At 40.2% G+C, this 13,661-nt stretch overlaps 1 non-coding gene across 1 annotated transcript; it reads right to left on the bottom strand.

The window, feature by feature from the left end:
* Window positions 1-541: 541 nt before the first annotated feature.
* On the bottom strand, window positions 542-648 carry LOC128291101 (small nucleolar RNA R71). Its single transcript, XR_008280877.1, has one exon. It is a non-coding gene; the product is annotated as a small nucleolar RNA R71 (small nucleolar RNA).
* Window positions 649-13,661: the final 13,013 nt, after the last annotated feature.

The raw sequence follows: 13,661 nt of genomic DNA, 5'->3' as shown, positions 1-13,661 counted from the left end.
TTTTTAACAGTCAGATCGATCGCATAGTTCGCAGAAACCAAAGAGAAATAAGGCGAAGCTTAAGATACACAGAGAACGAGCAAGAGGATGATATTCAAACCACAACTGAGGAGATGGCTGAAAACCAAGAAAATCTGCTACCTCCTACAATTGCTGTTAATCAAAATCCTGCTCCGCGCACTATGTATGATTATGTTAAACCTAATTTAACAGGAACTGAGTCAAATATAGTTAGACCTGCTATTGCTGCAAATAATTTTGATCTGAAACCTAACACAATTCAAATGATACAACAGTTTGTTCAGTTTGATGGTTTGCAGGACGAGGATCCCAACGCTCACTTGGCAAATTTCCTAGAATTTTGCGATACCTTTAAAATTAATGGCGTTTCTGATGACGCCATTCGCATTCGGTTGTTTCCCTTTTCGTTACGGAATAAGGCTAAACAATGGTTGAACTCATTACCACGAGGGTCAATCACTAATTGGGAACAAATGACCGAAAAATTTTATTAAAATATTTTCCATTGGCTAAAATAACCAAATTACGTAATGATATCTCTTCTTTTGAGCAGATGGATTTAGAAACACTCTACGATGCATGGGAGAGATACAAGGAACTTTTCAGAAGGTGCCCTCACCATGGGTTACCGTTTTGGCTACAGGTCCAAACGTTCCATAATGGCCTGAATCCTTCGACTCGGCAGATGATTGATGCAGCCGCTGGAGGAACTATCAATAATAAGACACCTGAGGCGGCTTACGAATTTATTGAGGAAATGTCACTGAATAACTATCAGTGGCAAGTTATGAGAACAAAGCCGACGAAAGCAGCCGGTGTTTTCAACCTCGACACGGTTACTATGCTATCTAACCAAGTAGAACTCTTAAATAAAAAGATTGACGGTTTGTGTGGTTCTACTCAGGTACATCCAGTGATGATGTAACACCCCAAACATGGCCTGGAAGTTTGGCTCGAACTTGGCGTGTCACATTGAAGTGTTTTTTGAAAACCATGTTTCCATTAAAACCCTTCTTAATAATTAAAACTTATACCCTTTTTAAACCTTGTTAGAAAACCTCAATTTGAATAACATTCTTAACAACTTTGTAAAATCTTGGTAGTTGCGAAACTTACTTTAAAAACAATTATGTTCGTGATGTTTTGAATAACGATGAGTTGCTTTGGAAAATCGTGTTCAATACTAGCAATTATAAGAACAATAAATAAAATTCCAAATTTGAAATCCAGAAAATTACAACCCACATAAAATAATTTAAAGGTAATAATCAAAACTATAACATAAACAATGTGTATGGCTTCCTCCGAGCCCCTAGCAACCCCGATCCATCTAAGGTGGAAATTACGAAGGTTAATAAACGGGGTGAGTTTACTAAAACTCGATGTGAAATCCCTACTATAAAAGGAACAGTTAGTCATCTAAAAGAATTAAAAGTCCGCCCCAACCTTACTTACAATTTCAGTACCAATCGGGTCTTAGCCCATTACAACAGATAGTACCAGATGGACCTTAGCCCATTACAGAATAAGAAATATTATCAGAATTGGAACCAAAATGAGAATCAGAATCAAAATCGAATGTAATCGAAATCGAATCAATATTAGTAATGTAATTAGAATCGAATCGAATTACGTGATGTAATCGAATCGAATGTGAATGCAATCCCAACCCAATCCACCGTATACACCCCGTACCAACCTTACACCATGTGGGAGACAACTCGACCCACCCATCTGCTACACAATTACGTAATTTGCAGCATGGTCGCTGAGCAGATATCGTGACAGAGTCACCAGATACAAATATTGTGGCAGAGCCACCAGAACAGATATTTGTGGCATAGCCACCAGAACGCTTCCTCCGTACAAAATCCCAACCCATGCAACATGTCATGTATGCAGAATGTCATGCCCATATTTGAATCAAACAATCACAGTCAAGTCATTCATATCACCAACATATATTCACAATCAAATCCATCAAACACACAGTCCAAGTCAGTCACTTGCCCACAAGGGCAAAACAGTCATTTAACACCCTAGGGGCAAATTGGTAATTTTACCCCACAAGGGTATCTCGGTAATTCTACCCTACAGGGGTGTTTCGGTATTTCTATCCTACAAGGGTATTTCGATAATTCTACCCTACAGGGGTATTTTGGTAATTCAATCCTATAAGGGTATTTTAGTAATTCTACCCTATAGGGGTATTTCGGAAACTCTACCCTACAAGGGTATTTCAGTAATTTCATAATCAAGGGTAAAACGGTAATTCTGTAAATCGAGGGTAAAACGATAGTTTTGTAAACTAAGGGTAAACTAGTAATTCTGTAAATCAAGGGTAAAATAGTAATTTTACAAATCGAGGGTAAAACGATAATTTTGTAAACTGAGGGTAAACCAGTAATTCTGTAAATCAAGGGTAAAACAGTAATTTTACAAATCGAGGGTAAAACGATAATTTTGTAAACCGAGGTAAACCAAGAATTACGAAATCAAGGGTAAAACAAGAATTACAGAAACTAAGGGTAAAACGATAATTCTGTAAATCGAGGGTAAAACGGTAATTCTTTAAACTGAGGGTAAAACGATAATTCTGTAAATCGAGGGTAAAACGATAATTCTGTAAACTGAGGGTAAAACGGTAATTCTGTAAATCGAGGGTAAAACGGTAATTTTACAAATCGAAGGTAAAACGGTAATTCTATAAATCGAGGGTAAAACGGTAATTTTAAAAATCGAGGGTAAAACAGTAATTCTATAAATCGAGGGTAAAACAGTAATTGGTAAACTAAAGTATTCTAAACATGGATAACAATACGAATGGGCCTAAAGCCTATTCTCGGTCCAAATGGGTCCACACGCTCGTGTGGCCCTTTTAGCCCAAACCTAGCCACAGATATGAGATTCACTTAGCCTAGTCCAATATTTACTACATAATCAAACAACTTACCCAATTGGGCCCGTAGGCCCATTGGGCCCACATGGCCCCTTTCGGCCCATCGCGGCTCGAAGTAGCCATCCAACAACAAGAGTAGTGATAAATACACACCTGATTGGAGACTGGAGTTAATCCACGCTCAGAGCACTCTTGGCCGACGCCCAACCCAAACGAGCACGCCATAAAGCGAAAGTGTAACACCCCGAACCCGAGACCGTTGCCGGTGTCGGACACGAGGGGTTAACAAGCCAAAACCACTTATGGCACCGACCAATTTGACATTCCAGGCAAGCTGGAAAACTGCGTTGCTGTCGCCTTAAAAAGCATATCTCGAGTTTCACAACTCGGAAACTGATTCCATAAATTTTCCCTGAATTTAGACTCATATATCCATCCATGGATTTATTTTTAGAATTTTTGGTCGGGCCAATTGGTACAGTTTATTAGTTAAAGTCACCCATGTTACAGGGGTCGACTACACTGACCTTCGTGCATTACAACTTGAATATATCTCTGTACAGGGTTTCAATACTGATGCCGTTTGTTTCTAATGAAACTAGACTCAAAAAGGAATCTGCACATATTAGGCATGACTTCTAATTCATTCTGGATAATTTATGGTAAATTTTCAAAGTCGCGACAGGGGACCCAGAAACCGTTCTGGCCCTGTCTCACGATAACTTTAATATCTCTTAACACGTAACTCCCATGACCGTTTAGTTTCTTCCATATGAAATTAGACTCATCAAGGTTCATTTACATAATTCTTTCACTATTTAATACCATCCCTAAAAGTTTTGGTGATTTTTCACATTCCTGTCACTGCAGCTGGCAGCACCTGTTTTTAAGGTAGGTCTTACCTATTTTGTAGTCTCCATGAACCAACTAGTCTTGCCATACATAGGTTCACCTATGATCATTTTTAGCCATTCCAATGGCTGATCATGTGACCAACACTCCCATTTCCAATCCATAATCACATCATGAAACCATATATATATATACAAATCACGAATGGTCTAAGTTCGTACTTTACTTCTCTGAGCCATTTTCGCATGGCCGTACACATGTACATCACAACACATTTGAACCAACAAGGGTAGTCCTATACATGCCATTTCAAAGTTCAACCAAAATTATACCAAAATGGAGGCTTTGATAGTGTGGATGACTTCGACTTCAATGATCCCGTGTCCGATCGCTAACGAACAAAATCTATAAAGCGTAGAGCCAAAGCAACGGGTAAGCATTTTTATGCTTAGTAAGTCTCAAACAATAAAATCAGCTTTAACTAAAGCATTACATTCACATAGCCAAATGAATCATTTCATTAATACACATTCACATAATCATACTTACTTCACACTTCATCATTGTATACTTTCACAAGATATCAACCAATTCAATAGCTGAAAATTAGTTAGTCGATTGAACGAATGTTACTCAAACATATCGACTTTTCCAATGCACATATAAACATACCTTATCCTTTGGGCTTTTCGAGCGTACTAATTAAATTTATTACAGCAACCAACGCCACCTTCAGCCCAAGCTTCTTCGAATACAACCGGATATAACCACATGCACGAATGCCTTCGGTCTTAGCCCTAATAGAATGACTTGCACAAATGCCTTCGGTATTAGCCCGGATTTAACAACTTGCACGAATGCCTTGGTCTTAGCCCGGATTTAGTCACTAGCATAATTGCCTTGGTCTTAACCCGATTTAACTACTAGCATAAATGTCTTCGGACTTAGCCCGATATCATTTAATTGCTCATGCACACACATACATCAATAGTCATTACACATCCATGTTTCGCTTTTCACATACTAAGGCTCAAACACAAACATATCACTAGCATAATCGCCTTTGGGACTTAGCCTGGGTATCATTCAAATACTCATACACACATAAATCAATAATCATTACACATCCATATTTCATTTCCCATAATTCGAGTAGGGTCATTTCTTGAGGACTTACCTCGGATGTTGTCGAACGGCTTCAACGGCTATTCGATCACTTTTTCCTTCCCTTTATCGGATTTAGCTCCCCTTTGCTCTTGAGCTTAATCTTGATGAAAGTTTAGCCAAATCTCCTTCTAGATCTCTTCTAAACAAAGAAAATGAAGCAAAATCTCTTCTTCCTCTTAGAATTTTCGCCAAAAGAAGGAGAGAACAAGGATGAACAATTTTTTTTGTTTTTCTTTCACTTGCACTGGCCATGGGGGATTGCTACACTCTCACACACATTTTTTTTATTTCTCTTCCCACATCTAATTATTTTATCACTTAATACATCATGCATTAACAAAACATGTCATAACATGTTTTCTTTGCCCATAATTCCTTGCCATGGCCGCCACCACCTATAAAAGGGAATTTGACATGCAAGTCCATTGTTTTGTATGCATGCTTTAATTAGTCATCACACAATTCCCTATCGTACTTTCAAAGTTCACTACTAAGTCCTTTCTAGTGAAATTCACCTTTATAACACTAAATCAATCACCAAAAATGTCACACATGAGCACACACATATTATAGGCATCAAAATAAATTTTAAATTATTTTTATGCCTCGGTTTTGTGGTCCCGAAACCACATTCCGACTAGGGTCAATTTTGGGCTGTCACAACTCTCCCCCACTTAAGAAATTTTCGTCCCCGAAAATCTTACCGGTAAATAGGGTTGGGTATCGCTCTTTCATAGAGTTCTCGGTTTCCCAAGTAGCTTCTTCTATCCCGTGTTTGAGCCATAACACTTTCACTAGCGGAACCCGCTTGTTTCGCAACTCTTTCACTTCACGTGATAGGATACGAATCGGTTCTTCCTCATAACTCATATTGGCTTGAATTTCCACCTCCGATGGACTAATCACGTGCGATGGATCGGATCTATAGCGTCGAAGCATCAAACATGAAAGACATCGTGAATCTTTTCGAGTTCAGGGGCAAAATCGACGATATGCCATCGGACCGACTCGCCGGATATCTCATATGGCCCAATGAACCTCGGGCTCAACTTGCCCTTATGGTCAATCGAGTATCTTTTTCCAAGGTGAAACCTTGAGAAACACTTTATCTCCCACGATGCTCGATGTCTTTACGCTTCAGATCCGCGTCGACTTCGACGATCGAGGCTATCTTCGACTTTCACGGATTACTTTCACTTTCATTCAGATCTCTAATCAAATGCACCGAAAATTTTGCTTTCACCGAGCTCACCAAAACAATGGTGTACGGCATTTACGAATCGTACAAAGCCTCGTAAGGTGCCATCCTAATACTTGATTGAAAACTATTGTTATAAGCGAATTCAATCAAAGGCAAATACCGTTCCCATGAACCACTGAACTCGAGGATGCAACATCTCAACATATCCTCAAGTATCTGAATTATCCGCTCGGATTGACCATCGGTTTGGGGGTGAAAGGCGGTGCTGAAATGCAACTTGGTACCCAAAGCTTCTTGCAACTTCTTCCAAAATCGCGAGGTAAATCTCGGATCTCTATCCGACACGATAGAAATAGGCACCCCGTGTAATCTCACAATCTGAGAAACGTACAATTCGGCTAATTTGTCCATTGAAAAATCCGTACGTACGGGGACAAAGTGAGCTGACTTAGTCAGTCTATCTACCACGACCCAAATCGCATCCTTCTTGCTTGCTGACAATGGCAGTCCGGATACAAAGTCCATTGTGACTCGATCCCATTTCCACTCGGGTATCATGATCGGCTGAAGTAATCCTGAAGGCACTTGATGTTCTGCTTTCACTTGTTGACATATTAAACATCTCGAAACAAAGTCGGAGATGTCTCGTTTCATACCATGCCACCAAAACCGACGTTTCAAATCGTTGTACATCTTCGTACTCCCCGGGTGGATTGCCATTCGGCTACAATGGGCTTCGTTCAGAATTATCGAAATAAGTTCAATTCTTTGGAACACACAGACGACTCTGAACCTCAAACAATCGTCATCATCGATCCAAAACTCCGATTCCTGCTCGGAACACACTCAAATTTCCGCTTTTGCAACCAACTCATCGTCGACCTTCCGAGCTTCACAAATTTGATGTATCAATAATGGTTTGGCTTTCAATTCAGCTACTAACATGTTGTCGGATCGAACGGACAAGTGCACATTCATTGCTCGTAAAGCTTAATAATGATTTACGACTCAAGGCATCCGCAACCACATTCGCCTTTCCCGGTGATAGTCAATGACCAGCTCATAATCCTTTAACACTCGAGCCAACGCCTTTGTCGCAGATTTAAGCCTCTTTGAGTCATCAAATATTTGAGACTTTTGTGATCCGAATACATGGCACTTCTCACCAAATAAGTAATGTCGCCAAATCTTTAAGGCGAATACGATAGCAGCCAATTCGAGATCATGGGTCGGATAATTTTTCTCATGTGGCTTTAATTGCCTCGACGCATAGGCCACAACTCGACCTTCTTGCATCAATACGCAACCTAACCCAAGTAGGGAGGCGTCACTATAGATGACAAACTCTTTGCCAGATTCGGGTTGCACTAGAATTGGGGCTTCAGTCAAATAAGTTTTTAGTTGATCGAAACTTTTCTGACATTTCTCCGACCATTCAACCTTACGCCCTTTTGGAGTAAGCCGTCATTGGCGTGGCTATCATTGAGAAGCCTTTTACAAATCGTCGGTAATAACCGGCCAGCCCTAAAAGCTCTCAACCTCGGTAATATTTCTGAGGCTTCCAGCTAAGTATGGCTGAAATTTTGTTCGGTCGACTCGAATGCCCGATGCCGATATCACATGCCCCAAGAAGCTAACCTCTTAACCGTAACTCACACTTCTTGAACTTAGCATATAATTGCTTATCCCGTAGAATTTGCAAACTAACCTCGTGTGTTCAAAGATGTTCGGTCTCATTTCTTGAATAGACCAAGATGTCATCAATGAACACGACTACGAACCGATCCAAATATGGTCTCAAGATCCGATTCATTAAATCCATAAATACCGCAGGGCATTAGTAAGTCCAAACGGCATCACTAGGAACTCGTAGTGACCATATCTCGCTTTGAAGGCGCCTTGGGTACGTCCAGAATCTCGAATTTGCAACCGATAATAGCCCGATCTCAAATCTATTTTCGAGAACACCGAGGTTCTTCAGTTGATCGAACAAATCGTCGATACGCTGTAACGGATATTTGTTCTTTATCGTCGCTTTATTAAATCGACGATAGTCGATGCACGTACCTCATGGTTCCATCCTTCTTTTCACAAACAACACCGGCGCACCCTAAGGCGAAAAACTCGAGCGGGCAAAACCTCTATCCACCAATTCTTGCAACCGAGCTTTCAACTCCTTTAATTCCGCTTGCCATACGATACGGAGCTATCGAAATTGAGTGGTACCGGTACCAATTCGATGCCAAACTCTATTTCTCGAACAGTGGTAAACCCGCAATTCTTCGTGGAAAACATCCGGGTATTCACAAACCACTGGCACAGATTCGGGTTTCTTTTCTGACTCCTTGTCATCGATCACATACGCAAGGTACGCTTCGCACCCTTTTCTTACATATTTCCGGGCCAACATTGCTGATATTACAGCTGGCAACCCCTTTAAGTCCGTAGACTCAACCCGAATTATCTCGTTATTCGCGCACCTCAGATCGATAGTCTTGCTTTTTCAATTTACAACCGTATCGTGCATGGTCAACCAATCCAAACCAAGAATAACGTCAAATTCATCGAACGGCAAAAGCATCAAGTCCGCCGGAAAACAAGAACCTCGAATACTAGGGGACTTTTCTTGCACACTTTGTTGACAAGCACGTAATGACCCAAGGGTTTGACACCGAATTACAAACTCAAGAGACTCAATAGGCAAAGTCTTACCGGATGCTAAGGTTTCACATATATAAGAATGAGTAGAACCAGGTCAATCAAAGCAATCACATTAGTATCGAAAAAGTGAAAGTACCGGTAATAACATCCGGTGAGGCAAGATCCTCGCGTCGCGTATGGCATAAGTCCTAGCAGAGCACGAGCCTCGAGTCTTGTTGTAGCATCTCTCGCCCCTCTCGACCACCACTAGCATTGTTCGCATTTGGATGGCCTACCTCAAGCAAAGGTGGCACTTCGGGTTTCCACTTTGACTTACATTTTGTTCAAGCAACCTCGGGCGCCCTTGATAAATTGGTCACCGATCCACACCTATAGCAGAGCGATCACGGAACCTCAGACTCCCGAATGCCATTTGCCACAATGCGCACACTCCGCTCTCTCGGCGATCATTTCCACCATCGGCGATCGAAGTGACTCGTGTGGTCACAAGGGTCGATCGCGATCTCGCCTAGAAAAGCCCGGCGCCTCTAGACCGCTCACATCATCTCGAGATCTCTTCGATGCTGTTGAAGAGACTTTCCGAGGACCTCTTTCAAATTCTCCGGTTCCACATCAACTTTTGTTTCTCCTTTCTAAGCTCTTCGCTTTACAAGCTCGCTCAACAAGTACTACGAACTCTCGTATTTCGAGAATGCCAACGAACATCCTTATATCATCATTCAGCCCATCCTCGGCGTTTACACATAATAGCTTCGACGAAATGCATTCTCGCTGCATCGGCTAAGCCTCACAAATTTTCGTTCGTAGTCGATGGCGACATAGAGCCTTGCTTAAGATCAAGAAATTCCTTCGCTTTTGGTCGATAAATCTCGATTGATATACTTTTTCTAACTCGGTTTGAAAGAATTCCCAAGTCACTTGCTCTCTAGGCACCACGTAAGTCGAGTACTCCACCAATAGTAGGCGGAATCGCGTAGCAAGGAGATGGTACACTTTAAGCACTCATCGGTGTACAAGATAGCTCATCGAGCACCCTGATAGTGTTGTCCAACCAAAATTCAGCTTGCTTTAAGATCGTCGCTATCCGTAGCCTTGAATTCAAAGGCCCCATGTTTACGAATTCTGTCGATTGGGGCTTACTTGACCTTATTTGGTCGGGCTTACGGAGGTATTGTAGGTGCGGGGTTGCATTAGTCGGAAAAGGAGGTTGTGGAACGCCATGTTAGTTCAAATGTATTGGTTGAACCAATCATTCATCACGCTTATAAAAGGCTTGCCTAGCCCCATCATTCGGGTTGTTGGCCATAGGTTGAGAGTCCGCCATTGTCCCTTCTTGCGCGGAGCAGCCGCCACACTCTCCACATCATCGCTATTGCTCGGTTGGGATCGGATCCATTGCTATAAACAAACACAAAGTCAAATTGTCGAAATCACCACACTATCAATTCATCATTTAATGGCATGTATAGCTAGACCCCAAACATATCACGGTAGTCCTAGAATCGACTAAACCTGGCTCGATACCAATAAATTGTAACACCCGAACCCGAGACCGTTGTCGGTGTCGGACACGAGGGGTTAACAAGCCAAAACCACTTATGGCACCGATTAATTTGACAATCCAGCAAGTTGAAAACTGCGTTGTTGTCGCTTTAAAAAGCATATCTCAAGTTTCACAACTCGAAACTGATTCTGTAAATTTTCCCTGAATTTAGACTCATATATCCATCCATGGATTTATTTTTAGAATTTTTGGTCGGGCCAATTGGTACAGTTTATTAGTTAAAGTCACCCATGTTACAGGGGTCGACTACACTGACCTTCGCGTGTTACAACTTGAATATCTCTCTGTACAGGGTTTCAATACTGATGTCGTTTGTTTCTAACGAAACTAGACTAAAAAAGGAATCTGCACATATTAGGCATGACTTCTAATTCATTCTGGATAATTTATGGTAAATTTTCAAAGTCGCGACAGGGGACCCAGAAACCGTTCTGGCCCTGTCTCACGATAACTTTAATATCTCTTAACACGTAACTCCCATTGTGACGTCCCTAATTTGACCCTAGTCGGGAAGTGGTGTCGGGACCGTTAAACCGAGTCTTATAAGTAATTAGAAGTTATATTCTATGTTTATGATGTTAGCAAATGCATGTGTGAAAGTTGCATGCATTAATTTGATCATTTCCATGTGAATTTATTTAGATGGACTTATATGAAATATTGTTGAAAGGTGATAGGCCAATCTTCAAAGGTCTAATAGTACATGCATGCAAAAGTATGGTTTTGCATGTCAATTTACCCAAAGAGAGGGAAGTGGCGGCCATGGTGATGAATATATAAAAAAGAAAACATGTCTTAAACATGTTTTGCTAGTGGTGGATGTTAGAAATAATAAAATAAGAGTATGGAAAAAAAAAATTAATGTTAGTAGGATGAGAAACCAAAAAAAAAAAAAAGTGTTCATCTTTCTCCATAGCCCTTGGACGAATATCCTAAAGAAAGAAAAGAAAAAAAAATTTGTTCATCTATTTTCACTTCTTGGCCGAAAATACTAAGGAAAAAGGGGGAGGATTTTTGCTTCATGCTTGGGTTGGAAGAGATCTAGAAGGAGATTTGGCTAAGTTTGCATCAAGATTAAGGTATGTATGAGGTTGTGTTAGGAGTTTCATGCATGTTTTGGTTGCTAACTTGATGTGCATGTTAGCCATGGCTCAAATCTTTGTTATGCCATGGAAATGGTATTTGGCCAAAGTTGTTATGGTGATAAAGCCATTGCATGCTAAGTGTAAAGCTTGATGATGATGCATGCAATGATGGATTGTCTACTCTTGCGTAAGATTTTGAGTTTTCTTTTGTTTAATCATGATTGAAGTTGAAAAGGAGCATGATTGTCATATTCGCCATGATGCATTCATAAGCATGGTTCATGCTTCTTGCATGTTAGTTAAAATTTGTGTTTTGGATGGCTATGGACACCTTGAAATTCCGCCATGCTCATATATGTATATATATGTTTGCACATGATGTTTGGTTATGAACTAAGTGATGAATATGTTTGTTTAAAGAAGAAGATGTTGAAGAATGAATGTGAAATTGCAAGCACATTCGCCTAGCACACATATGAGTGCTTGATGCTATATTATAAGTTTTGAGCAACAATATGCAAAGCATTAACTAGTAAAATGCATGCTGTTTTTGTGAGGTATTAAGTGCATAATTGGCCTCAACATGTACATGAATATTCGCCTTGGGTAGCCTATTGAAGGCCTTAGCTTTTCCTTGATGCTCGAATAAATTGTATTGAATTGCTTGATGTAGTATAAAATGTGCATGACCATTGTGTATTCAAGCTAAAGAGTGGCCATATGACCATTTAAACTCCTTGTCATATTCGCCATAAGCTAGCACAATGAGGTTTTAATAGATTGAATTTGTTTGAATTAGCTCAAGAGCTAAGAGGGCCACAATTGGACAAGGGAAGGAAAAAGTGATCGAATAGCCGTAAAAGCCGCTCGACAACATCCGAGGTAAGTCCTCAAGAAGTGACCTTAATTGAATTATGTGGAATGAAATATGGATGTATTGATTATTGATTTATGTGTGTATGAGTATTCAATTCTACCCGGCTAAGTCCCAAGGCGATTATGCTAATGATTATAATTGTGTTTGAGCCTTAGTAACGAAAATGAAATATGTATGTCCAATGATTATTGATGTATGTGTGCATGAGAAATTGAATGATATCCGGCTAAGCCCCAAAGACAATTATGTTGAAATTATATCCGGTTAAGACCAAGGAAATTGTGCTAGCGGCTATATCCGGGCTAAGACCAAGGCATTCGTGTGAGTCATTCTATCCTGCTAAGACCAAGGCATTTGTGCACATGCTTATATCCGGTTATATTCAAGAATCTTGGGCTGGAGGTGAGTGTTGGTTGCTGTAATAAATTCAATTAGTACACTCGAGAAGCCCAAAGAATAAGGTACGTTTATATGTGCATTGAAAGTCGACATGTTTGAGCAACATTCGCTCAATCGACTAATGAATTTCAGTTATTGAATTGATTGATACTTTGTGAAAGTATATAATGATGAAGTGTGAAGTAAGAATGTGTATTAATGAAATGATGCATTTGGCTATGTGAATGTATTGCTGTAATTAGAGTTGATTATATTCCTTGAGACTTACTAAGCATAAAATTGCTTACCCTGCTACTTTGGCTCTCTGTTTTATAGATTTCGCCGATAGCAATCGGATTCGGGATCAATAAAGTCAAGTCATCCACACTATCAACGCCTCTATTTTGGTATAAATTTTGTTTGAACTTTGAAATGGCATGTATAGGACTACCCTTGTTGGTTTAAAATGTGGTGATGTATATGTATACGGCCATGCTAAAATGGCTCGTAAAAGGAAGCATGAACTTGGACTATTTTTGGTTTGTATGTATATATATGGTGTCATGATGTGATTATGGATTGGAAATGGGAGTGTTGGTCACATGATCAGCCATTGGTATGGTTAAAATGATCATATATGAACCTATGTATGGCAAGACTAGTTGGTTCATGGAGACTACAAAATAGGTAAGACCTACCTTAAAACAGATGCTGCCAGCTGCAGTGATGTGAATGTGAAAAATCACCAAAATTTGTAGGAATGGTATTAAATAGTGAATAAGCTATGTAAATGAACCTTGATGAGTCTATTTTCATATGGAAGAAACGAAATGGTCATAGGAGTTACATGTTAAGAGATATTAAAGCTATTGTGAGACAGGGCCAGAACGGTTTCTGGGTCCCCTGTCACAACTTTAAAAATTTACTATAAATTATCCAGAAAGAATTAGGAGTCG

The sequence above is a fragment of the Gossypium arboreum genome, chromosome 3 (assembly GCF_025698485.1).
Source record: "Gossypium arboreum isolate Shixiya-1 chromosome 3, ASM2569848v2, whole genome shotgun sequence".
NCBI classification, from domain to species: Eukaryota; Viridiplantae; Streptophyta; class Magnoliopsida; order Malvales; family Malvaceae; genus Gossypium; species Gossypium arboreum.
The sequence above is the reverse complement of the archived record's forward strand: the minus strand, read 5'-3'. Positions and strand labels throughout refer to the sequence as shown.